Below are 25,176 nucleotides of genomic sequence, written 5' to 3' on the forward strand. Positions count from 1 at the left end.
CTCTATGTTAGGATACCTTTACCACCTGAAATATAAAGATGATTACACCAGTATGAGCCCAAGGAATTTGCCCACTCTGCAACTTCTAGCAGCAGCAGAAGGATTAGGCTGGCATTTGGGGAAGGGTTGGCATTGGAGAGAGAGAGACAGACAGACAGAGACAGAGACAGAGAGAGAGGACTGCCAGAAAGGAAGTTCATGTTTGATTGACTGGGTTCAGATAGGTGAAATACGAAATGGCCATTTAACCAAGTCACCAAATTTTATGACTTGATGAGGCCTACTAGTAGTTTCCCAGCAGATTAAACCTGGCTAAAAGTTAAACTCTGAACTCTGTTTAAATCATTTTGTTGTTGCATGCTGTGACTATTAGGTGCATTGTTGCTTTCTGTGGGGGAATAAAATTACCTGCCCTATACTTTATTCATTTGAAACCCTGGATAACTTTTTATTCCTACTCCTTTTTGGAGAAACCTAAGACCAGTGTAAAAAATCAAATTATCCCTGGAATAACTGGGAATGGGAGTGATGAGCCAATGAATGTGAGAATGGAGAAACCAACTTCCCCTACTGAGAAGTGAAGCTTCCCCAGAGATGAATCCTAAAGAAACTTCATGGCAGGTAAAGACAAGAATTGGTACAGATTGCCAGCCCCCTTTGCTTCAGCTGAATGGTGCCTGGCTAGCCACTGTGATAGAAGGATCAAATATACTATGGAAATTCCCACACATCTGGCTGTGGTTTCTCACAAGGTCTGAACTCCTACTTTGGTTTATAATTTTACCCATCACTGGCTGAAGAGAGCTTCATCTCCCTCCTACACCTAACCAACATCATAGGCGTAGTGAGATGGAACATAGTAATTTTTCTTTATACTCTGAGTGCCTTATCAGAGGATTCAGGATCAGAAGCTATTTTCTCCCTTGGTTGGCTATTTGCTATCTGCCCCAGAATCTCTGTCCAGCATCCTGATGAGCCTTTTCAACCTTTCTCCTCTGTCTAGTGTCTAGATTGTCTCTCTGATTCATCCAGTGTCCTGGAAGTTGATACTTCTGACTTCCAGACATCCAAAAGAAAGAGGAGTCCTTAACCCAACAGGCAGATTGATCCCTACAGGCCCACTTTACAAGGGTTTATTCTCTCCATGGTGTGGCTCCCTGCAGTGTATCACCCCTTTCTGCTGAGCCAGTAACATGCCCACTTGCAGTCAATAACAGGGTGGAACCCAGGTGGTTGCAATAGCACCCACACACTCCCCACCCACCCTCTTTAGGCCACAGCAGCTAAATAACCAGTGGGTGAAAGAACACAACATAGAAACAATAACTGTATGAGCTACAATACTTATGATGAAACAACACGCTAAAATTTTGAGATGCATCTAAAGCAGTCCTCAGGGGAAAAATTAAATACATAAAAATATACATTAACAATCCAAGACAATTCCAAAAGACTCATAATGTAAAATGCTATCCACAGCCAGAGAAAGAACTATGGAGTCTGGATGCAGATCGAGGCATATTATTTTCACTTTTTTGTGGCATTTCTCTTTTGTTCTGTTTCTTCTTTCACAATATGACTAATGTGGAAATATGTTTCCATGATTGCACATGTATAACCTATACCACATTGTTTGCCATCTTGGGGAGGGGAGAGGGAAGGGGGAGAGGGAGAAAAATTTGGAACTCAAAATCTTATAAAAATGAATGTTGAAAACTCTTTACATGTAATTGGAAAAAGTAGTATTTACAAAAATACGAAGTAGAAAAGGATATGGTTAATTAATGTTGTATGCACTTTAAAAACTAGAAACCTAACAAACCAAAATGATCACAAAAGAAGAAATATTAAAAATTAGAAATTGGAAAATTAAAAATAGGTAAATTGGAAACCAACAAGACTATAAAAATTATAAACAAAACTAAAACTCAATCCTTTCCTTCTCTACCCCTGCCCAAACCTCATGGAACAACCATTCCCTGGTTTTCCAAAGTAACCTTATAAAACTCTATGTCCTTTCTTCTGGCTGGCATTTAACTCTCTGTCACTCACTCATTTTAATCTCTTCCTCCTTCTCTTTTTTTCTTCTGTTAGATGCCTTCTGAAGTTAGTTCAGGATACAGCTTTCTGAACTGACTCTCTTCCATTTAGCTGACTGCACCATTTGCTCCCTCAGCGATCTGGGGTTTCCTAAATGTCAATTTCTCTAACTATAAAATGAATGAGAAAAGTCCTTGTGTAACTTTACTCAAAGGGTTATCATGAAGAATGTGCTTTAGGAATGTGATGTTATGTGCCTTGTACCCATCTTCTATCTTTCCTTCATTTGTTCTTCCAGATCTTCAGTTCTGTGGTTGGAAAGGAACATGAGAGAAACATTTACTCCTTGTCTCAAGATCATAGACTAAAAGAAAATGAGTCACTTATTAATACTAATTCAAGTATTTTGAATAAAACACTAGCGGAAAGATTATCACAATATCTCCAAAGAATTATTCATTGAAATCAATTTGAATTTACTCCAAGAATGGAAGGATGGTTCAACATTAGGAAAACAACTAACATATTTAACTATCCCAAACTACATGACTTTATCAATAGATCTAGAAAATAGATATTGATGAAGTACAATGTTCACTTATGCTAAAAATCCTGCAAAACATAGACATAAGCCTTTTAAAATAAGATTAAAAGTATATATCAAAAACCAAAAACTAGTATTCCCATGTTCAATAGGAAAACATTAGGATCTTTAAAAGTAAGTGTAGAAATAAAAAACGAGGATGTCACTTTTCTCTATAATTATTTGACCAAGTCTGAGAAATGCTAATGTTTACATTAAGATATAATTGGGGGAAAGAAACAAAATAAAAATATAGGCAAAAGGGAGATAATATGATCCTGATTCACTAATGACAATGGCTTACTTAGAAAATTCTAGGGAATTAGCAAGGATACTAATTATGACAATAGCTTTAGTAAAGTAGCAGAACATAAAATAAACCTTTAAAATTAATAGTATTTATGTATAGCAATAATAAAATCCAGGAGGCCATTATGGAAAGGGAAATCCCATTAAAATTAACTACTAATTTCATGAGATATATGGGAACCAATAGGCCAAAGCAAACTCACCACTCATATAGATACAATTAAAAATACTCTTTTAAGAAATAAAAAAGTAGTTAAATAAGTGGAGGAATTTTCACTGCTCATTCCTGGCCTTTGCCAATATAATAATAATAAAAAAAAAGACAGTACTGCCTAAGATAAATGATAGCCTTAGTGCTATACCAATTAAACTACTAAAGGAGGATACTTTATAGAGCTAGACAAAATAATAAAATTCACTTTTAGAAACAAAAGATCTCAAATCTAAAGAGAAATAATGAAAAAAAGTAGGAATGAGTGGGAGAAATAGCACTTTCAGGTGTCAAATTACACTACAAATCAGCAATTATAAAAAATTATTTAGTACTGTATAAAAAACAGAAAAACACATCAGTGAAATAGTTAAGGAAGAATCGGGAACAAATTAATTAAATAATTAATTGCTAGCTAAGCCTAAGAACATAAATTTCTTATGAAAAAAGTCTCTCTAGCAATAAGTTCTGGGAAAATTAGAAAATATTGTGGCAGAAATTAAATGTAGTCTATCATCTTATACCATATACCCCAATAAACTCAACATGAATACATGATCTGAGTATTAGAGGTCATATTATTAAAAATTTAAGAGAGAAATGAGTAAAATACCTTCCACATCTTTGACTAGGGTGAGAATTCTTGATTAAACAAGGGACAAAGATGACCACAAAAGATAAATTAGATAATGTCAAGTATATAAAACATCAAAGTCTTTGAATAAACAAAATAAATGTCACTAGAATAAGATAGAAAACTTGTTGGGAAAAAAACCTTTAAGTCAAATATCTCTGTAAAGGGTCTAATCTCCAAGATATATAAATAACTAATAGAAATATGGGAGACCAAAGCCATTCCCAAATACGAAGTCAAAGAATATGAACAAGCAGTTCTCAAAAGAAGAACAACAAACTATTAACAACTCTTTACAGGTTGCTCTAAATCACTGATAAGAAAAAAATCAAATTCAAATTTAAACAGGTCAAACCCAGCAAATTGACAAAAATGAAGAGATATGGGGTTGTGGAAAGATAGACACACTGAATTGAGCCAATAATTTTGGAAAAAAATTTGGAATTATGCGAAGAAGGTGACTAAAATGTTTATGCTCTTTGATTCAGAAATTCTGCTACCTAGGCATATACCCTCAGATGGCCAAAGATAAAAAGAAATCTCTGATATCCATTCATTCATTCATTCATTATTTTAAAAAATTAAATATTTTGTTTTCTCCAGTTACATGTAAAAACAATTTTTAACATTCATTTTAAAAATTGAGTTCCAAATTCTCTCCCTCTCTCCCCACCCCCCTCATTGAGAAGGCAGCAATTTGAATAGATTGTACATATTTCCATATTAGTCAAGTTCTAAAACACAGACTAAAACATAGACTAAACATAGACTAAAATAAAAACCTAAGAAAAATAAAGAAAGTAAAAAAAAGTATACTTTGATCTATATTCAGATTCTATCAGTTCTTTCTCCAGGGATGGATAGCATTTTTCATGATACATCCTTCAGAGTTATCTTGGATCATTGTATTATTTAGAATAGCTAAGTCATTCATAGTTGATCATTTTACAATATTGCTGTCACTGTGGATAATGTTTTCCTGGTTCTACTCATTTCACTTTGCATCAGTTCATGTAAGTCTCTAAAGGTTTTTCTGAGAGCATCTAGCTCATCATTTCTCATATCACAATATCATTCCATCACCATCATATACCACAAATTGTTCAGCCATTCCTCAATTAATGGAATTTCCTCAATTTCCATTTCTTTGCCACCATAAAAGAACTACTATAAATATTTGGGCATAGTTCCAAATTGCTCTACGTAATGATTGAATCAGTTCACAACTTCACCAATGGTGTATGCGTCTCTCAATTTTCCCACATCCCCTCCAACACATCATTCTCCTTTTCTGTCCTATTAGCCAATATAATAGGTGTGAGATAGTGCCTCAGTATTGTTTTAATTTGCATGTCTCCAATCAATAGTGATTCAGAGCATTTTTTCATATGGCTATAAATAGCTTTGATTACTCCATCTGAAAACTGACTTCATATTTTTTGATCATTAGTCAAATGGGGAATGGCTCTTGTTTTTATAAATTTGACTCATTTCTCTCTATGTATTTGAGAGATGAGGACTTTATCAGAGAAACTTGCTTCAAAATTTGTTTTTACAGTTATGATTGTTAACTGTATTTTCTTCCATCCTATTTCCCCGTTTATTCTATTTTCTCTCCTTTCATCCTCTCCCTGCTCAAAAGTGTTTTGCTTCTGACTATTGCCTCCCCCAATCCATCCTCACTTCTATAAGCATTCATCCCCATTCTTATCCCTTTCCCCTCCTACTTTCCTGTAGGGTAAGAGAGATTTCTATATGCAATTGAGAGTATGTTATTCCCTCTTTGAGCAAATTTTGATGAGAGTAAGATTCCCTGCCACCTCATCTATCTTCCCCTCCACTATAACACCTTTCTTGACTCTTCTTTCCTGCCAAACTTTTAAGTCATCTTGGACTGGAAAATTGTTTTACCCCATCATTTTGTGGGTTCTATCACTCCAGGATTTGCTTTAGGGCATCATTTAAAGGTCTATGGAGGACTTTGTGGGAGAGTTCAGGGGAGTTCCTGCTTTCTCCCTGACATCTCGGCTCCACCTCAGCCTCTAATATTTATCAAATATTTATAGGAGCACTTTTTGAAATGAAAAAGAATTGGAAACAAAGTAGATGCCCAATGACTGGGGAGTGGTGAGAAAAATTGTGGCATATGAATGGAGTAGAATATTATTGCACTGTTAGAAATTAGAAATATGAAGAATATAGAGCAGCATGGGCATAATTATAGGAACTGATGCAAAATGAAGTAACCAAACCCCTCCAAATACCTATAAAAATGGCTTTAGACAAATTCTAGAGCAGTAGAACCCACAAAAAGACAGAGTGAAGCAAATTTTCAGCCCGAGACAACCTGGATGGTTGATTGGAAAGGTCTGTTGTGCTGGGCTGGGAGAGGAGCACAGTTCAGGCCACACTGGCAAAGATTTGGCCTTAACAAACCTGGAGCAGGCTTTAGAGGATTCAATCAATGGGAGGTGTGATAGTTTCCAGACTTCTCAACTCACAAATGCCAAAGATAACTTAGAAGATCTGGGTCCCAGTCCTGGGTGGCAGTCCTGAGGCAAGGAAGAGTGATGGTGTGGTGGAGATTGTGGAGGTGGTGGATGGGGAATCCTCCTCACAGTCCCAAGGCAGAAAAGAGTGCTTGTGGTCACTCATAGACCAGAGCACAGGCCAGGAAAGGAGTCAACACCTCGCCTTTGATCATACCACCTTGGAAAAACTGAAAATTTATAGGTCCCTAGAAGTATCTCTGAAAACAACTGCACAAAACTCTTGAAGCTTGGGACAGTACATTCTCCACACTGGAAGCAGACCCCTACCTTAACAAAGAGTTTAATAGTCAAGTAATTGGCTGGGAACATGAGCAAACAGCACAAAAAAGTCAGAGTATTGAATCTTACTTTGGTGACAAAGAAGATCAAAACATACAACCAGAAGAAGACAACAAAGTCAAAGCTCCTATATCCAAAGCCTCCAGGAAAAATATGAATCAGTTCCAGGCCATTGAAGTGCTCAAAAAAGATTTTGAGAAGCAAGTAAGAGAAATAGAGGAAAAACTGGGAAGAGAAATGAGAGTGATGCAAGGAAATCATGAAAAACAAGTCAATAGCTTGCTAAGGGAGACCCAAAAAAATACTGAAGAAAATAACACCTTAAAAAATAGCCTAACCCAAATGGCAAGAGGTCCAAAAAGCCAATGAGGAGAAGAATGCCTTCAAAAGTAGAATTGGCCGAATGGAAAAGGAAGTCCAAAAGCTCACTGAAGAAAATACTTCCTTAAAAATTAGAATGGAGCAATTGGAAGCTAGTGACTTTATGAGAAATCAAGACATTGTAAAACAAAACCAAAAGAATGAAAAAATAGAGGACAATGTGAAATATCTCATTGGAAAAACAACTAACCTGGAAAACAGATCCAGGAGAGATCATTTAAAAATTATTGGGCTATCTGAAAGCCATGATCAAAAAAAAAAAAAAGCTTAGACATCATCTTTCAAGAAATTATCAAGGAAAACTGCCCAGATATCCTATTGCCAGAGAGTAAAATAGAAATTGAAAGAATCCACCAATCACCACCTGAAAGAGATCCCCAAAGGAAAATTCCAAGGAATATTATAGCCAACTTCCAGAGTTCCCAGGTCAAGAAGAAAATATTGCAAACGGCCAGAAAGAAACAATTCAAATATTGTGGAAACACAATCAGGATAACACAAGATTTATCAGCTTCTACATTAAGGGACTGGGGGGCTTGGAATATGATATTCTGGAGGTCAAAAGAGCTAGGATTAAAACCACAAAATAGTGAGTTGTGATGAATAGTCTTGTGAGGGGCTCATTCATTCTCTCATGCTATTTTGTAAACAAGCAAGTTGCCTAGTGTGTTAACTTTGTTAGCTTTCCATCAGTCAACTAGTTTGTGAATCCCTTAAAGATCAAGGTTTTCAACAGTCTTGTATCTTTGTCGAAGGTCTTAATGATGTACCCTAATATCAGATCACTGTTTGTTTGTCCCAGATCTTCTGAGCTGAAACTGTGGCTTCTCTGAATTTTTTTTCAACACAGAGATATGCTGATTGTGAATATTTGTATCACTTCCTTCATCTAAAACTTTGAGATGTAAGCCAATAGATAGGCATACTTCAAAACTACATCTTTCCATTCTTTTTACATACCACCATTATTGGTGAATCATAAGGAGAGCTGCTTGATTCTATGATGATGTTATTAATGAACTTTTCTTTGAGATAGTTTTTGATATAACTTCCACCATAGATAGAGGAATCTCTCCAGATCTTTTTCTGAATGGTTATGAGTGAGTGAGCTGAATTCTGTGAGTTGATCCCATACCCCATTCATGAAATAACAACATGCCTCTCCTCTTGCTGAGCATTTATCTCCACTGGTCCTTTTACCCTTCTGAGAGTAGAGCTTCAACAATATCAAATACCTTAGGATCCAGTCCAGAAGTCAAAAAGTCAGTGCTCCTATGATATTCACTGGCTCTTATCATTGTCCTTTTTAAGCCTTGGCACAATCTGCATAAATGGTCAAAGTGTATAGGTATGGAGTCCCAGCTGGTTGCTTATGGTATCCTGTTATGATTTCAAAAAAGGCTGGAATTAACTCCAGTCAATCAGTGCTGACACTCCAGTGAGAATTGGAGTTTCTGGATGTGCCAGAACCATAATGCCCACCGTCTTTTTGACACCACTTTTCTTTAAGGAATCTCAAGTTCACTTTGATGTATCCCAGGTACAGCTAATATTTATCATTCACTACACCTAATCTAAGTCCTGCCATGGGTTTTATAGGCATTTTCTCAAGTATTGAGTGAGGTGTTTGCAAATAAGGATGCTGGGGGATCTGCTGTCCAAGGCAGCATTGCAGTCTACATTTTCAATCTTTGTCATCATCTTTGTACAAGGTCCTATGAGTCCAAGTGTAATAGACACATAAAAAATGAGGATGGCAGGATGACTTTCCTCCATGGCCCCACTTCAGCTTACTAAAGATAGAAAAAAAGACATTGTTCTTGCATGGCCAGCTCTTACTTTCTTGTTTTTGTCAGTCATAAGCATTTTAAGTGCCTACTCTGTGCCAGGAACTATCCTAAGTGCTAAGGATACAAAGAAAGATTAAAAGTAGTCCCTTCCCTCAAGGAACTCACAATCTAATTGTGTATACAACATATATATGGCCCTTAGATCCACAATTATAAAAGAAAGTGAGATTGTTACTCTGATTGTTACTTGATAGAAGTGTTCTTGAGTCAGGCCTTCATGAGCCACATTCCCTCAGTCCTCTCTCTCAAAGAATGTTATTTTTTTCCTCCTCTTTTCTCTCTCATTTGGTCATCTTTGGTCTTGTGCCTATGGCTCTGGGTTTTTACTTCAGTTCCCTTATATGGCCTTGTAGCCCATACTCAAGAAGAGGGCCCCATGTGCATAAGTACATTTCTCACCTCAGCTAATGTTGGCAGTGGCTTCTGTTTTAGCAAAGATAAACTTGAACAGATAAAGGTCATATATTGTTTGCTAAATTCTGAGTAGGTCTGCTTCCTCAGGATCCTTTCTGCTTCAATCTCTGCAGGTGGTTTTTGAAAATATTTATATGAAACCAGGTGGAGGTATTCTAAAATATAAATATGAAATCAGCAGACCTTTCTTCTTTAGGCTGAAAAATGTTAGTAATAAAGTTAAAATATGTCTCTTCCACTGTTTTGCCTCATCATTTTGCATTGTCAATATTTTCAGACAATACTACATCACTCTGTCTTGCCATAAAGCAGCAGAAATTATACCGAGACTCTCTGTCAATCTGTTTCTCTGTCAATTTTTCTAACTCAGTTTTCTAAATCTAAATACCAGTTTAATGTCTCTGATCCTTCCCAATCCAAGCCTCCCACTATTTCCTTTCCAGAGAATATGTTAATGTTGAGTCTATAGTATATTTATACCATTGGAATTGTGGCATCAACCCAGACTTAATGGAAATATTCAGTTTTTTTGTGTATGGGAAGTCCTTCTTTGAGTAGTATGGTTCCTACCTTTTAAAATAACTCCTTTCTCAGAGGGTGGACTAGTATGAAGTTCCAAGGTACAATTTTCCACTGTTATTCTCAAGTATATCCTTATTTTCAAAATTCTTAGGTGGACCTAGAAAAAACTTCCGGAATTATCTTACTTGCCTTAATGTTAATGACCTTAATTGTACTCTCTTCTAAGGCTTTCACATTTCTATACAATGTCCTTAAAATGTCCTCTTTCTTAGGGTCTGAATTTACTAATGTTAGGAGACTTCTATTCTTCTCCACTGTAAATGCATGACAATAGGACTCAGTTCTTGCAGTCCCTATCTTTTTAATTTAAATGTTGAACCATGTGCAACAACATCAATGCTCAAATTTTAATGCAAACAATATGTTTTTTACTCTCACAGCAATCAATACTCCAAGGAATAAATATGCTGCGCATAAAAAATTTTCAAAGTAATATGTGTAAACTCAAAATCATGAAAATCATATCAGTAACTTTTTCATATATTAACTTATATTACACAATGATGCATATAGCAGACATTCAAAACATGCACATAGACCTACAGGGCATCCATATCAACACATATAAACAGCAGGTATGTCACATGATTTATTTTCATGATGCTATCAACCAGGACATGAAGCCATGCTAGTCTAGATATACTTTGCACTTCCAGAAAATACAAGAAATATAAAAAGAATAATACTTAAAATAAATAAGACTTCCTTGAAATATTGCCTGTCATGGGTACCAAAATTATATCTGTGCCAAAAAGGCTAATCAAAATTAGAAAAATTTTAAGAAGGAAATTGAAAGAGTTATATCAATAAACAGAATCACCAAACACCACCACCACCAAAACAACAATCAATACTAACAAACCTTGTTGTAACCAAGCACTCAACAAGAAAGAAATAACTTCTAGCACACTTGAAAAACTACTGTGAAAATTTTTCCTACTTGGAAAGGGAGTACCAACCAGTTCTTCAAGAATCGTAATTTTAAAAAGCCTGGCATTCATAAATAAGAGCCAAAGGCAAAGAACATTCAAATTTAAAATGTGAAGCTACCAAAACAATATACAACAATTAATGTTGAAGCCTGTAGGTTAGGGATATTCAAACTGAAATCATTACTGGCTGTCACTGGCCTTCAGAAAAAGACTCTGGGAAAGCCAGAGGCAGAGTACGGTGTAACTTCAGAATTACCACTAAAATTGCAGTTAAAACTCCATATTAAACTAGTGGAATGCAACTGAATGAGAAAAAGTGACAGTGAAACAGATTGACAGAGAGTCTTGGTATAGTATCTGTTGCAGTATGACAGCCTTCTGTATGTATGTATAATTCTTGTAAGAGAAATGACCAAGAAGGAATTTAAAATTATTTTATTAAGCAAGCTTTTTCATGAACATATAAGCTGTAATATATAGAACAGGGTGGCCTACATGTAATAGGGATTTATAGATAGGGGAAGGGAAAATAAAGATTTATTAAGCACCTATATGCCAAGCACGATGCTAAGTGCTTTATAAATATCTGGAATGCCACACCCTACATCTCAGGGAGACTGGAGTCCCACCTTTGTGCATTCTTAGAGGATGGCTATGGCTGGGCAATCTTTCCCTCACTCTCCTATATTCAAGAGAGATATTGGACTTGGAATTATATCTAACTATTATATATTAGAAACATGAATTTTAGGGGTACAATTCTTTTGGGAGTTTCAGGATAAAAACTATTTTTTTCTGATAGTTCTAGGAGGAAATACTTTTGCTCAAGACCTGGAAGGTAACAGCTTTATCAAGGCTGGTTTAGCTTCCCCTCCACCTTATACACATTACAGAAAAGGCAATCATGGATACTGACATTTCTAAAAACAAGGAAGATAGTACTCTGGAAAGCCATAAAAATGAGATTAGGCAAAAGGATACACAAGAGTTGGGAGGTTTTTCAGGGAGGGAACCAGATAAAATCTTGACTCAATTGAGGAGAGAATTGCCTCCCCAAAGAGTTGATTCTTATCAGTTTCTGGGACTAAAGGACATGATGAGATGCCAGCTTTTCCCACATGACTGTGGCTCTAGGGAGCCACATTCTCCATTCAAATTCCATGCCTTGCTTACTTGTTAAAATTTTTTCCACTTCATTTTATTTTTCAATAAATAAAGAATTTTTCTCCCTCCCACTCTCACAATCCAAAGGAAAAACAAAAATGCATAATGGTGCAAAACAAATCTCTACATTATCCATGTCAAAAAACCATATGTTTCATTCTGTATCTCAAGTCCAATATCTTTCTGTTGGGAGGTAGGTAGCATGGTTCATCATCAGTCTTCTGGAATCATGGTTGGTCATTGTTCAACTTCTCTCCCCTTGTATATATTTTCTTACTTCCCTCTATGTCTATTTTGGAGAAAGAAAAGAATTTCCTGTCTGGCTATGTGGAGAGAGGGACTTGAGGATTAAAGCCACATTTTGAGGGAAAAGAGATGGGGATCTCTTCTATTACAGTGAGGCAAAGGTGCAATGGAAAAATCATTTCCTATCCAGCAACTCCAAAAGTGTCTAAACACCAAAGTAGCACCATGAATTGGGTTTAACAGTGATTGTGTAGGAACTTGTGTGAAAAGAGAACTCGTCAGAATGTCATGGGGTGGCTATGCTCACAATATAACTTTCCATTTCCTCCCAGTCTATTTGAAAAAAATTTTTGTAAATAGTATTTTATTTTTTTTCTAATTACACGTGAAGATAGTTTTCAACATTCATTTTCATAAGATTTTGTGTTTCAGATTTTTTTCCTTCCCTCCCATACACCCTCCCAAAGATGGCAATCTGATAATAGATTATACATGTGTAATCATGGAAACATTAGTCATGTTGTGAAAGAAGAAATAGAACAAAAAGGAAAACCATAAGAAAGGGGAAAAAAAGAAAATGGTGTGCTTCAATCTGCATTCATTCTCCATAGTTCTTTCTCTGGATGTGGACAGCATTTCCCATCATGAGTCTTTTGAAATTGTCTTGGATCATTGTATTGCTGAGAAAGAGCTAAGTCAATCACAGGTGATCATCACACAATGTTGCTGTTATTATGTACAATGTTCTTCTGGTTCTGCTCACTTCACTAAGCAGCATTTCATGTAAGTCTTTTCAAGTTTTTCTGAAATCCAGTTGCTCATCATTTCTTATAGCACAATCATATACCACAACTTGTTCAGCCATTCTCCAATTGATGACCATCTCCTCAATTTCTAATTCTTTGCCACCACAAAAAGAGCCATTATTAAATATTTTTGTACATGCGGGTCCTTTTCCCTTTTTGATGATCTCTTTGAAATTCAGACCTAGTAGTAGTATTACTGGATCATCTGACATGCCCAATTCATTGATCTGTTCTTTCTCTATTTTATTCATGTAAGCATTTAGGGATATAAAATGTCCTCTAAGTACTGCTTTGGTTGCATTCCATAATTTTTGGCATGTTGTCTCACTATCATCATTCTCTTTAATGAAATTATTGATTGTTTCTGTAATTTGTTGTTTAGCCCATTAATTCTTTAGGATTAGATTATTTAGTTTTCAATTAATTTTTATTCTATCTTTCCATGGACCTTTATTACATGTAATTTTTATTGCATCATGATCTGAAAAGGATGCATTTAATATTTCTGCTTTTCTGAATCTGATTGTGCCCTAATACATGGTCAATTTTTGTGTAGGTGCCATACACTGCTGAGAAAAAGATATTCCTTTCTATCTCCATTCTGTTTTCTCCAGAGGTCTACCTTATCTAACTTTTCTAAAATTCTATTCACCTCCTTAACTTCTTTCTTGTTTATTTTGTAGTTAGATTTATTTACTTCTCAGGGGGTGGGAGTTGAACTCCCCTGCTAGTATAGTTGTCTTTTGCTGCCTATTTTTTCCTGTAACTCACTTAACTTCTCTAAGAATTTGGATGCTATACTACTTGGCAAATTTGTATTTAGTATTGATATTTCTTCATTGTCTATGGTACCTTTTTTTTTTAGCAAGGTGTTTTCCTTCCTTGTCTCTTTTAATTAGATCTATTTTTACTTTTACTTTGTCTGAGATCATAATTGCTACCTCTGCCTTTTTTTTTACTTCAGCTGAAACATAATATATTCTGTTCTAGCTTATTTTCTTTACTCTGTGTCTCTCTGCTTCAAATATGTTTCTTGTAAACAACATATTGTAGAATTACACTCTGCTATTCACTTTCATTTTATAGGAGAGTTCATCCTATTAACTTTCACAATTATGCTTACTGTGTATTTCCTTCCATCCTATTCCCCCCCCCCTTTTATACTTTGCTCTCTCCTTTCAACCTGTTCCTCCTCACCAGTGTTTTGCTTCTGACCACCACCTCCCCCAGTCTGTCCTCTTTTCTATCAGCTCCTCCCCTCCCTTTTCTTTCCCCTTTCCCCTCCTACTTCCCTATAGAGTAAGATAGATTTCTCTGCCCAACCATGTATGTAAGTTATTCCCTCTTTGAGCCAAATCTGATGAGAGTAAGGTTCAAACAATACTCACCCCCTCCCTTCTTTCTCTCTACTGTAATATGTCTTTCCTGCTTCTTCATGTACTATAATTTACCTCATTCTGCCTCCCCTTTCCTCTTCACCCAGTACAATTCTTTTTTCACTCCTTAATTAATTATTTTTATCATGACATCAAAGTTAACTTATACCTACACTTTCTAAGCGTACACCTTCTAACTGCCCTAGTAGAGATACAATTCTTAAGAGTTATAAGTATCATCTTCCCATATAGGAATGTAAACAGTTTAATCTTATTGAATACCATGGTGGGTTTTTTTTTTACTTTCTTGTTTACCTTTTTATGCTTCTCTTGAGTCTTGCATGTGAAGATCAAATTTTCTGTTCAGCTCTGGTCTTTTCATCAAGAAAGTTTGAAAATCCTCTATTTCATTGAATGTTTATCTTTTCCCCTGAAAACTTATACTCAGTTGTGCTGGGTAGTTGATTCTTGGTTGTAATTGAAGCTCTTTTGCCTTTCTTAATATCATATTCCAAGCCACCCCAATCCTTGAATGTAGATGCTACTAAGTCCTGTGTAATCCTGACTGTGGTTCCATGATATCTGAATTTTTTCTTTCCGGCTGCTAGTAATATTTTCTCCTTGACCTGATAGTTCTGGATTTCAGCTACAATATTCCTTGGAGTTTTCATTTTGGGATCTCTTTCAGGAGGTGATTGGTAGATTCTTTCATCGACTATTTTACCCACTGGTTCTAGGATATAATGGCAGTTTTCCTTGATAATTTCTTGAAAGATGCTGTCTAGGCTCTTTCATTTTTGATCATACTTTCAGGTAGTCCAATAATTCTTAAATTATCTCTCCTGGATCTTTTTTCCATGTCAGTTGTTTTTCCAATGAGGTATTTTACATTTTCTTCTATTTTTTCATTCTTTCTTTTTTGACTGATTCTTAGTGTCTCATAGAATCATTAGCTTCCACTTGCCCAATTTTACTTTTTAAGGAATTATATTCTTCAATTAGCTTTTGCACCTCCTTTTCCATTTGGTCAATTCTACTTTTTTAAGAAGTTGTTTTCTTCAGTGGATTTTTTCCCCCTGTTTTGCCAATTGTATTTTTTAAGCAATTGTTTTCTTCAGTCAATTTTTGTCCTTCCTTTTCCAAACTCTTGACTCTCCCTTGCATACCTCTCATTTCTTTTTCCATTTTTTCTTCTACCTCTCTTATTTGACTCTTAAAATCCTTTTTTGAACTCTTCCAAGAAGATGTTTTGGGCTTGAGACCAATTCATATTCCCCTTTGAGGCTTTGCATGTAGGAATTTTGACACTGTTGCTGTCTTCTGAGTTTGTGTTTTAATCTTCCCTGTCACCATAGTAGCTTTCTATGATCAGGGTTCTTTTTTGTCTTTTGCTCATTTTTAAAAGTTGAGCACTGCTCCTGGGGTACAGCAGGCACTGTCCTAAGCTTTTTGTGCTGGGGACCAGGGAGCCTGGTCACTGGTTTTCTGCTCTAGGGCCTCTGGGGCTGGTAGCTTGCCCACTGATTGAGGGTGGGCTAGCCTGGTCACTCCTGTTGTGTCCTGAGTGCTGGGGATGGCAGTTTGTCTGCTGCATTGGGTCTGGAGGCTTTACAGCTGGCTTGCTGTGCCACTAGTCTGCTGAGCCAGAACCATGGGGGCTCAATTGCTGATCTGTACTATGTCTAAGAGCCTCCCACTGGCTTGCCTGGAGACCAACTGTGCTGGGCAGTGCTCCCCTTTTACCCAAGTAAGATAGACCTTTCCTGAAATTCTTCTAAGTTATCTTGGGCTTGAAAATTGTTTCGTTCTGTCTTTTTGTAGATTCTGTCACTCCAGAATTCTTTTAGAGTCTTGATTTGTCATTGTTTCAAAGGGAAACTGGGGAGAGCTCAGGCAACTTCCTGGCTTTCTCTCTGCCATCTTGGCTCCACCTCTATTTGAATTTTTACACAGCATCATCAGACAATCTCTCCATTTATTTTTTTTATATGAGGCATTTGGAGTTAAGTGACTTGCCCAGGGTCACACAGCTAGTAAGCATCAAGTGTCTGGTCTGAGACCAGATTTGAACTCAGGTCCTCGTGACTCCAGGGCTGGCACTCTATCCACTGTGCCACCTAGCTGCCCCAGTCTCTCCATTTATAAGGAATTCAGCAGACTCTATTCATTTGAGTTCCATGTTGTTCAAATGTATCACCCAATCCAGATCCCAGTGGCTCTTATCTATTAACTCCTGGGACACTTTCCTTTCTTTCTCAATGAATTCACTGCTTGCCTCAGGCTTCCTCTCTAACAAAACTCTTACTAGGGAACTTAAACATACATAAATATGCTCCATCAGAACATTAAATTTTTAATTCCTCAATTCTCATGACCTATTTCTCCATTTTACCTTGGTTGCATGCAGAATGGCCATCTCTTTGATTTCACCATGATCCACAAGTGTTTCACTTCTATTTTCATGAACTTTAACATTCCATTATCTGATCATAAATGTTTATCATACCATCTTTCCCTCCACCTTATATTTATAATTCTTCATCCTCACTATGAACTTTGATCCCTCCACACTCTCAGTTCTTTCCCCAATCACTACCCTGATCTTAATTTGGATACACTGCTCTTCCTTCCCTATATTGCCCCCTTGGTGAGATGGGTGGCAGTTGGACACAAAAGGTAGAAAGTAACCCTGAAGAGGTCTTGGAAGCCCTCACACCAGAGGCACTAGTCTTCCCTGAACACCCTGCACCCCTTTGGTGTCCATCTGCCACCCAACTCTCACCTGTGACTTCAAGAAGCTGTAAGCATGCACAGTAACTACACCCCTTGGAACAAATTGTTCACATCTGTCTATTCCTCTGAGGAAATCTTCCCATACTTGGGGTAGATACTCCTCTAACTCACCAATGGGTTTGAGGTCCCTTGATTACCCTTAACCCAGTTTAGCCTGTCTGCCAAAATAGATGTGAACAATTTGTTCCAATGGACCATGAAGGCAGTATAAGCAGGGGCTATGGAGCACTTAGAGCTTGATAAGGTCATCCACTGCATCCCTGTGCCATCACCAGTCATCTTTACTTTTGTCTTGCCACTGGATTCCAATGACTCTGGAAGAGAAAGTGAGGCTGATGATTTCACACAACTCTGCCTCACTTAAATACAATTTATGCTCAAGTCAAAAGACATCACCCATACCATTTTACCATTTTTACCTACCTCAAAAGTCCTGTGGTGATGAGCAAGTAATGAAGTAGCAGATGTGGATACACTGGGAGCTATAATCATAACCTTGTAGACAGGAGGCTAAGACCATCGGGTCATCTTCTTACTGGACTGAAGCAGCACTGGGACTCAGCAGCCCTCCAGGTATTTTTTAAGGACTGCACTACTCACCTCCTGGCACGAGGAAGGGGCTAGAAAAGATGCCCTAAAAACTGTCTGCTTCACTTAATCTAACGCTGGCCTGCTTACTGTGGCAGGCAGAGATACTACCCTGTGGTCAAATCGCAAATAATGTATAAAAACTGTGTGAAGCTGATTCCACTGACCATTAGCACATGGGATATACACATACTTATGGTCAACAAAAATCCCAATAGACCTGAAAAACTAACAGATGTTGTGAGAAAACTCAGCAGGTATCACATCCAAATAGAAGCCCTGCATGAAACAAGGCTGCCAAATTAAGGCCAGCTTACTGAAATCAGAGCCTGGATATGCTTCTTTTTGGAGTGGGCACAGTGATAAGGAGCATTGGGAAGCTGGTTTAGGTATCACAATCAAAACTAATCTAGTCAAGAAACTTGTATGCCTCCCAAAAGGAGTGAATGTCAGGCTCATGACCATGTGATTACCTCTTGCAGGAAAGTGACATGCCACCATTATCAGTGTGTTTGATCTGACCATGGTGAATCCTGATGAAGTCAAAGAAAAAAAATTATGAAGATCTGGAGACCCTTATCATCAATGTGCTGAAAGAGAACAAGCTTGAAATTTGGGGTAATTTTAATTCCAGAGTAGAAAATCAGACATGGCAGGAAGTTCTTGGGAGGAATGGAATTGAAAACAACAACAACAGTGGTCACTTACTACTGAAGACTTGTGTACCTCATGACCTCATCACCAACACTGTCTTCCATTTACTTAAATGAAACAAAACTTTGTGGATACACCCTCACAGCAAACATTGACATTTATTAAGACTGTCACTGTAAGGAGAAGAGACAGATAGGCTGTAAGAGTGATGAAGGTTATGTGTGGCACAGAGTGCTAGATGAATCATAGCCTTATTTTCCCTAAGTTAAACATTCACATTCAGCAGAAGTGGTGGCCCCAAACCAAGATGACTACCAGAAGACTTAACGTCAATATATTAGAATGCTTCTACATGCATGAACAGTTTGTTGCTAATTTGGAGAGAAAGCTGAGCCAATACACAATTAGCAACAGTGGAAAAGGAGTGGGCAACTTTCAGAGATTTGGTGTACAGCACTGCATTTACTCATCTGGGCTAGGACACTCACAAACATCAAGATTGATTTGGTGAAAATGATGGGGAAATTCAGAAGCTTCTAAATGAAAGACAAGAACTCCACAGAGTTTGCCAGCAATATGGTTCATCCATCTCTAAGAAGGCAGTGTTTAACTCCATCAAAAGTAAAGCACAAGCAAAGCTTAAAGAGATGCAAGAGTCTTGCCTCAGTAAAAAGGCAGATGAAATTCAATTTTACACTGATAGTAACAATAGTGCTTTTGTGATGTCCTGAAGGCTATTTATGGGCCAAAGACCTATGGTGTATCTCAGCTACTCAGTGCTGAGGAAGTCATATTGATTAGTGATCAGGACTTGATCCTGGAGAGATGGGTTGAATACTTCCATAGCCTTCTCAACAGACCATCATCAACCAATGCTGTCAACACTAATTGTATACTCCAGGTTGAAGTTGGTCCCTCTCTAGCCAGACTTCCAACTGAAAAAGATGTGTCAAAGCATCTAGTGCTAATTCTACTCCAGCTGAGATTTACAAGGTTCATTAAAAACTAATTGAAATTTTCCAGGTTATATCACAAGAGGAGGTTATCCCTCAGGAATTCAAGGATGCCTCCATTGTCCATCTCTATAAAGGAAAAGGAAATGGGCTGTCCTGTGACAATCATAGTGGGGAGTATCTCTCTTTTAGTCATTGCTGGCAAGATTCTTGCCAGAGTCCTCCTTAATAGGCTGATCCTTCACCTGGAAGATGGTCATCTACCTGAGAGTGAGTGTGGCTTCAGAAAGGGCTGAGAAACAGTCAATATGATGTTTGCTGCCCAACAACTCCAGGAAAAATTCCAGGAGCAGAACAGGGGTCTGTACACAATGTTCATTAATCTGACCAAGGCCTTTGATATTGTCAGTTGTGAAAGACTGTAGAAGATCATACTAAATTTGGTTGTCCGGAGAAGTTCATCAGTATTATGCTTCTATTTCACGATGGCCTGTTTGTCCGGGTTCTAGATAATGGACAGCACTCTCATGCTTTTCCAGTAACCAGTGGAATGAAGCAGGGCTGTGAGCTTGCCCCCATGCTTTTTAACATGATGTTTTCAGTGATGTTTTTGGAGGCCTTCAATGAGGATGAAAATAGCATCAAAGTCATCTACTGCACTGATGGTAAATTATTTAACTTGAAAAGGCTATGAGAGAAATGGTTATTCCTCTTTCATATTAATAGGTAATTATTAAAATTGGAGAGACCCCAGTTTTTTCCTGTCTTATTTCCTTGTCCAATCTCTCAAGGACAAAGTTGATGGAAGATAGGATTAACAGTCTCCTCATTCCACTCAACTTGATCAGACTTCTAATCTAAGGTGGACCTTCCTTCTACTCAGGCTTGGGTGGGGGATAAATTCTTTGAATAGATTGCCCAAGGCTGGGGTAACTTAGAAGTAAATGACATAATCAAAGTTCAGGTCCAGCCCCTCATTGCAATATTCATTTTCTCATTAATTGTTAATCAGAGTTGATTGCCATCCTCAGAGGAACACCCCTCTTCCAATGGGCTTGTAAGCCATGAACTCAATGCCCTCATTGTTTTTGGACTAAGACAGAGATGGCCAAATGACTATCCTTTCATTAAAATGCCTGAATTATTAATAAAATGATTAAGTTACCTAGAAATTATGTCTCTAGGACCTTTTTAATTGCCATAGTTACAAACTAAGACTAAAGTGAAGAGTTGGTATGTGACTTTTTGTTCACAGGTAATTGTGCACTCAATACAGTCTCTGAGGCTGAGATGCAATGGAGTAGGGATTGATTCTCTGCCTCTTGTGATAATTTTGGCTTAATAATTAACACCAAGATTACATAGGTTCTCCACCAGCCAGCACCACATCATCCATATGTGAAACCATCGGTTACAGCAGATTGAGAAATTTTGAATGCTGTGGATAAGTTCACTTACTTTGGCAGTATACTTTCCAGGGATGCATACATAGGTGATGAGGTTCATGCAAGCATTATCAGAGCTAGCTCAGTATTTAGGAGGCTCAGAAGGAAAGTGTGGGAGAAAAGAGGTATTAGACTATCTACCAAACTGAAGGACTAGAGAGCCATTGTACTGACCTCATTGTTGTATGCCAGTGAAACCTTGACAATCTACCAGTGCCATGCCAGGAAACTGAACTGCTTCTATTTGAATTGTCTTAGGGAGATTCTGAAGATCATGTGCCAATATAAGGTACAGGACACTGAGGTCCTTTCTCAAGTCAAACTTCTAAGCATTCACACTCTACTGCAGTTAGCACAACTCTTATGGACTGACTAGATTGTTTGTATGCCAAATGTACATTTGCCTAAAAGATTATTTTATGGAGAACTCACAGAAGGCAAATATTCACATGGAGGTCAGAAGAAGTGATAGAAAGACACTATCAAAATCTTTCTGAAGAACTTTGGAATCTGTTGTGAGACATGGGAGACACTGGCACAGGATCACCCAGCATGGTGTACCTGCATCAAAGAAGGCACTGTATTCTATGAGCAAAGCAGAATTGCAGTAGTTCAAAAGCACCATGAGATATGCAAATTTAGAGATATTTCAACTCCAAATGTTCATCTGGACAATTTGTTCTTGACCTGTGGTAGAGCCTTCTAAGCTCATACTGGACTGATCAGCCCCAGTCAGACACACTGTACCTTGACCCCAAAATATTGATATAATTTTGGTTCTCTTCAAGCTTGAAGGACAACAACCAATAAACCAGACTTCTTGGTGAATCAGTCCAATTATTCCTTCTCTTCTACAATTAAATGCTTTACCCTTTTGTTGTATCATCAAATATGCCTCATCAAACCGCACCTTGGATTACTCTGACTATCCACCTCCTTGGCTCCTATTCACATGCTGCTGAATGGCAATGGGGAAAATGACAAAACCATGCTGACTGAATCCACTACAAATTTATGTTACATAATCTCAACTGAGTCCTTACCACAATAAGCAATCCATTTATAGCTCTCTAAACAATTTGCTATTCCATTCCTCACATCAACTGTTTCAGCATTCTCATTTCTTCTTAAAGCTCTATGGTACTCCTTCCTCACATTGTCTCAAATGAGGCCCTTCACTGGAAAAAAATTAATGCCCCTCTTCTCCCCTTCTTCTCATGTTCCATTATTTAGACATTTTCTCCTATTCCTTCACCCCTATCCCACATCAAGAGATTGACCCTTATCCTTGCCAAGGAAAGTTCCTCAGCATGCACCCTTAATCTCATCCTTTCTTATATTCTCTAATAGACTTCTCCCTTTATCATCTCTACTCTCTAATATTTAATTTCTTCCTATCTACTGGCTCTTTCCTTGACCCCTACAAACTTGCTTATGTCTCCCCTAAATTTAAAAAGCTCCCTCACTTGGTTTAACCATTCCTACTATCAATTATCCTACATTTCTCCTCTTCTGATCAACTAAACTTGAGAAAGCTATCCAGTGTTTCCAATTCTAACCTCTCTTCTCATTCACTTATCAAAGCTCTGTAATCTGGCTTCTGCTCTCACCATTCAACTGTAATTTCTCTCTTCAGTTACCAGAAATTTCTTAATGATCAAATCTGATGGCTTTTTCTCAATACTCATTCTTTGTGACCTCTCTGAAGCCTTTGACACTTCAATAACTCTCTCCTTTTAGATACTGTCTCCTCTCTAGATTTTCATGACATTATTCCCTCCTGATTCTCCCCCTACCTTTCTGACTATTCCTTCTCACTATCCTTTCTTAGGTCTTCATCCAAGGAATTCCCACTTACCATGGCTGTCTCTCAAGACTCTGTCCTGGATCTTGTTTTCTTCCTCTCTATTCTACTTAGTGATTTCATCAGTTCCCATGAGTCCAATTATCACCTTTATGTAGATGATTCTTAGATCTATTTATCCAACCCTGATCTTTCCTATGCTCTAGTCCCAAATCTGCAATTACCTTTTGGACGTGTCAAATCATGTGTCTTGTAGGCATCTCAAACTCAACATGTCTAAAGTAGAACTTAATCTCTTTCCCCAAACCTCCTCTTCCCAACTTTCTTATTATTATTAATGGTACCACCATTCTTCCAAATACTTAGGCTTACAATCTTATTGTGATGCTTAATTCCTCTCACTTACCCCAGATATCCAATCTATTGTTGTCTTGTAATTTATATTTTCATATACCATTTTACCTATCTTAAAGTCCTGTGGTGCCAGGAAAGTGATGAAGCAGCAGGCACAGATACACTGGAAGCTGTAGTCACAATCCTACACACAGGTGGCCCAGGCCATAGGGTTGTTTCTCACTGGAAGCAGCAGTGGGATTCGGCAGCCCCCTGAGTGCCAAAAGGAATGAAAAATAGACTCATGACAATGTGATTGCCACTTGCAGGGAAATGTCACACCACCATCATCAGTGCCTATGCTTCCACTATGACAAACCCTGATGAGGTTAAAGAAAAAATTTGTGACGACCTGGAGACCCTTATCATCAGTGTGCCAAAAGAGGATAAGCTTGTAATTCTGGATGACTTTAATGCTAGAGTAGACTCAGACTACCAGAGTTGTCAGGGAGTTCTAGGGAAGAATGGAGTTGGAAACAGCAACAGCAATGGTCACTTACTACTGAAGACTGGTGCATTTCATGACCTTTTCATCATCAGCACTGTCTTCCATTTGCCTAAATGCAATAAAACTTCATGGATGCACCCTCACAGCAAACACTGCCATTTAATAGACTATGTGATTGTAAGGAGATGAGACAGACAGGATGTAAGAATGATGAAGGCAATGTGTAGAGCAGAGTGCCGGACTGATCACAGACTTATCTTCTCCAAGCTAAATATTCACATTCAACAAAAGCATCATCCTCAAGGCAAAATGACTACCAGAAGAATTAATGTCAACAGATTAGAGCTCTTCTCTGAGTGGGAATAGTTTGTTGCTAACTTGGAGGGAAAGTTGAGCTGAGGTACAGTTGGCAACTGTGGACCAGAAAAAGAGTGGGCAGCTTTCAGAGATCTGGTGTTTAGCACTGCTTTTGCTCATTTGGGTCAGAACACTCACAAATATCAAAACTAGTTTGAAAAATTGATGGGGAAGTTCAGAAGCTGCTAAATGAAAAATGAGAACTCCACAGGGTTTACCAGCAGGATAGTTCATTCATCTCTAAGAAGGCAGCATTTAATTCCATGAAAGCAAAGTATAAGCAAAGCTTAGAGAGATGCAGGATTCTTGGCTCAGTAAGAAGGCAGATGAAATTCAGTTCTATGCTGATAATAACAATCCAAAGTGCTTTTATGATGCCCTGAAGGCTATTTATGGGCCAAGGACCTATGGTATATCTCAACTACTCAGTGCTGTTGGAACCACATTGATTCGTGATAAGGACATGATCCTAGAAAGATGGGCTGAACACTTCTATAGTGTTCTCAACAGACCATCATCAATCAATGCTGAAGCCATTGACCATTTACCTCAAGTAGAAGTCAATCCCTCCCTTGCTGAAATTCCAACTGAAGAAGAGGTTTTGAATGCCATTAGGTTCCTTTCATGTGGCAAAGCATCTGGTGCTGATTCTATTCCAGCTGAGATTTACAAGGTAGGGGGTCCATTTCTCATACAAAATCTGACTGAAATTTTCCAGGTTATGTGACAAGAGGAGATTATCCCCCAGGAGTTCAAGGATGCCTCCACTGTCCATCACTACAAAGGTAAAGGAAGTAGGTTGTTGTGTGACTATCACAGTGGGGGGAGGGGTCTCTCTCTTAGTCATTGCTGGCAAGATTCTTGCCAGAGTCCTCCTTAATAGGCTGATCCTTCACTTGGAAGATGGTCATCTATGTGAAAGCCAGTGTGGCTTCAGAAAGGGCCAAGGAATGGTTGATGTGGTGTTTGCTGCCCAACAACTGCCAGAAATTCCAGGAGCAGAACAGAGTTTGCAGATCTGACCAAGGCCTTTGATACTGTCAGTCATGAGGGCTTATGGAAAATTATGTCAAAATGTGGTTGTCTGGAGACGTTCATCAGCATGGTACATCAATTTCATGATAGCTTGCTTGCCCGGGATTCTAGATAATGGACAATGGTCTCGAGATTTCCCAGTCACCAATGGAGTGAAACAAGGCTATGTGCTTGTTCCTCTGCTTTTTAGCATGATGTTTTTAGCCATGTTGTCAAATGCTTTCAATGAGGATGAACATGGCATCAAGGTCAGCTACTACATTGACGGTAAATTCTTCAACTTGAAAAGACTATAATCCAAGATCAAAGTGGAGGGAGTGTTGATGCATGATTTTCTGTTTGCAGAT

Source organism: Vombatus ursinus, unplaced genomic scaffold (genome assembly GCF_900497805.2).
Source record: "Vombatus ursinus unplaced genomic scaffold, bare-nosed wombat genome assembly UNPS02014935.1, whole genome shotgun sequence".
In the NCBI taxonomy this organism is placed as follows: Eukaryota; Metazoa; Chordata; class Mammalia; order Diprotodontia; family Vombatidae; genus Vombatus; species Vombatus ursinus.